We start from the raw sequence: 3668 nt of genomic DNA, 5'->3' as shown, positions 1-3668 counted from the left end.
AGTTCTTCCTAATAAACTTTGTTCTGTTTCTTTTTTTTTTTAACAAAATTACTTAATCTAAACTTAATGGAAGTAACCTAAGTAAAAAGAAGATACACATTTTGTGCATAAGGGTTTGTAATTTTTCTTTGTTCTTTTCAGGATACATTTCTGTTTGTACAATTTGAATTCATTATATTTCAGGTTCTGCATATACGAGTACCTACACAAGTGGTCATAAGTGAGTTACAGTTTTTGCACAGATTTGTTCATGTATGACAACCTGCCAATATTAACTGAAATCTTTGAGCTCCATAAATAGTAATATTAATTTGAATTTTTTGACTTTGTATATTTATTTCTCTTATCTGTTGTGTTTTTTCTTCTATCGTGGCTAACCTTGAGTATAATGACTACTGGTCAATTCTGAAAATATGCATGTATGATCAAGCTCCTTTTTGTCAACTACTTGCCAGAGAAATACACGTTCAGGGTTGGAAGTGATTTCATACAACTGTGACTACTTATAAGCATGGCATGCAGTCTTGACAAATCACCAAGGCCCCTTCTGAGTGGAAAAAAGTAGGCATTTATGAATAGACAGTAACAGATTTTATGCTGAAGTGACTGTTAGGCAGGTTCTCTCTTTCCTTAAAAAAATTCTCAAAAACAAGCCTTCAGGATTTGTTAAGACTGCTCTTTTGAGTTGATTTATGTTAGGCAAGATTAATCATAGCTTATTAGCAAGTCTTTTACCTGTAAAGCACAAGAGTCATTATTACTGCAATACACTGATGAAAAATAGAAGAATTTGGCCCATTTACTTTCTGTAACTGTGTATATGCTAGATTATATGCATGTGGCCTGCTAGTGTGCTTAAACATCCCATTCATACTTGTAAATGACATAAATTGGGACATTTGAAAAACAGCACCTATTCTAACTGTAAAATTCCATTACTTTAAATGGGTGCCTGACTTTCAGAAACAGATACGAATATGATTGCTCATGGGCCCACGGAGACTCAACAGTGAAATAAATTAAATTGGCTTATTTGAATGAAAATGGTTTTTTTCTGTAATGTGGGACTACATCAACTGCAGAGATCCACTTAGAAACTCAAAAACTGGATATATTTTATGTAGTGTCTCTCTCCAGTAAAATTCTGGCATAATGTCAAGTCATGAAGGCCTTTATACTGGCACTAGATTTTACAGCTTCTTATTTGGTATTTGGAATTCGGTTTGTCCAAATGTATCTGTTCAGTCAATCTATAATATTCTTTTTGTGACCTTCTTTTCATATCCTTCATATCCTTCTATTGATACTTTCATTTGAAATTGTTTGTTTTCATTGTAAAGTATTTGAGAATTACCAGCTTACAGGTGTGAGTTCAGCTGCTGTGAGGACAGACTGGCTCTTCAGATTGCTGAGTCAGAAATGCCAGGGAGGGGGAACTGTGTAAAACACTTCATGCTCAGATGCATACTCAAAACCAGATATCACACTACACGGCATTTAAAGCCATTTCCCTATCTGAGAAGACTGGAAACAATCATTTTTGTTGTGGTAAGTGGATAAGTGGCTATGGAGATTTTAGAGTAGTCAACTCTACATGCACAAACTGGGCGGCATAAGAGAAGCAGGCACACAGTGACTTTATGCTCAGCTCTAACCCCCAGGGACTGGAATGCTGAAAAAAGAGAATAAAACGTCAGTGTAATTGAAGGCAATATGGTAGCTGGAGTATAGGCATGAAGCCTGCAAGGTGGCAGAGGCCACCTTGAAGTAACTAAGCCCTACAATGTCAAGACAGTGGCATCTCCAGCTCCTGTGTTGTTCTTCTATTTTCTCCTCCTAGATTTGAGTTTAAAAATGCCTTTTCCTTTCCCAGGAGCAGCCTCAGGTATGTAGGGATAGTATCTAACAATTTGGAGGGTTCAGTCTGGACAAGACAGCTACCTTTTTATGAATCTTCAGATTAAGTAAGAGGGTGCAGCAATTAATGTGCTCTTAAATCTCATTTTCAAGTCTGCTTCATGTCCAGTCATTCAAACTGATGTCAAAATATAATTCTGGAGCAGGTATTTGCACACTCAGTCCCCAACCGTTAGGTGAGAACTGATATGTAAACTACGTGGTGTGGATAGGCAGGCAAATTCTTAAGTTTTGCGGTTGGATTTTATGATCTTGAGACTCTTTTCCAACCTGAGCAATTTTATGATTCTATGAAAAACCTAGATGATTAGGCCCTCCAGGGAGGGGTGAAACAACTAAGCTGAACTCCCTACTTCAGATTAGATTAAGTACAGCTGAATGAGAAGGCGTTATGTATCACTCCTCAGGTGGCTCTTGTAATCAAAAAGAGTCTAAGAGTGCAGACAATTATAATCACAAACAGGCATGCTCACTCATGAAAATGTTAATGAAAAAACTTCCATTAATTTCACTTCACGAGGAATCAAACCATCATGCAAAACTGGATGTTAACTACAAAGTAAGGAAATATCTGGCTTTACTCAGTAAAGTGAACCTTCATTTTTGCTTCAGCTGCCAATGTCTTGAAACGTGTTTAAACAGTGCTAGTATCTATCCTCCTAGTGTTGATACCATCACTAAAGAACTTGACCCTTAATGTTCATTTTACACATGAAACAGACTGATTTGCACATACATTACGTATATAAAACAGATTCACAAAATTAAATGCTTAATAGCTAAGTACAAAAATTTTATGAAAGCAATAGGAATAATAAAATATTTTAGGCTTATTTTCTATCTACTGCTTATAAAACAATACCCTAGAAAAATAAGTTCACTCTAACAATATAAACGTTAGGATTCCCAGAAGATTATGTGACAATAGGCTTCTTAAATAAATTTATTGCTACATCACCACCTACCTTAGAAGGGGTTCCAGGAAGAGGACGGCTGTCAAAAACATTATCTGTAAAAGAATCAAATGTGGAAAGATACTGAAAAAGATAAGAAATGTACCAAAATAATAATTTACATTAGAGACCAACTTTTTACTTTCAAATCATATTGCAGCATTTCTCTTAGCTCATCTTCTTGGCTTCTGGCTTTAATATGCATCACTCACACTTTGGTACTTACTGCCACAAAGACATAAGTACATGCACTGCCTTAATAATGACTCAAAGGAGTGTAAAAAGTAAGAGCAAGTATGTTCAGCACAGCTCTGGCTTTCAGTTAGAAAAATAGAAGGCAGCTCTTATAGAGAGAACACTGCATCTGAAATAGAAGAGTCAGACAAGGATCAGAATCACAGAATCATAGAATGGCCCAGGTTGGAAGGAGCCTCAAGGGTCATAAAGCTCCAACCCCTCTGCCACATGCAGGGCCACCAACCTCCACATTTAATACTAGACCAGGCTGCCCAGGGCCCCATCCAGTCTGGCCTTGAACATCTCCAGGGATGGGGCACCCACAACCTCTCTGGGCAGCCTGTTCCAGCACCTCACCACTCTCTCTGTAAAGAACTTCCTCCTGACATCCAACCTAAATCTCCCCTCCTTCAACTTAAAACTATTTCCCCTTGTCCTGCTGTTATCTACCCTTTCAAAGAGTTGATTCCCCTCCTGTTTGTAGGCTCCCTTTAGATACTGAAAGGCTGCAATGAGGTCAGCCTGCAGCCTTCTTTTCTCCAGGCTGAACAAACCCAGCTC

This window comes from Meleagris gallopavo, chromosome Z, assembly GCF_000146605.3.
Source record: "Meleagris gallopavo isolate NT-WF06-2002-E0010 breed Aviagen turkey brand Nicholas breeding stock chromosome Z, Turkey_5.1, whole genome shotgun sequence".
In the NCBI taxonomy this organism is placed as follows: Eukaryota; Metazoa; Chordata; class Aves; order Galliformes; family Phasianidae; genus Meleagris; species Meleagris gallopavo.
This window is presented reverse-complemented; position numbering follows the sequence as displayed.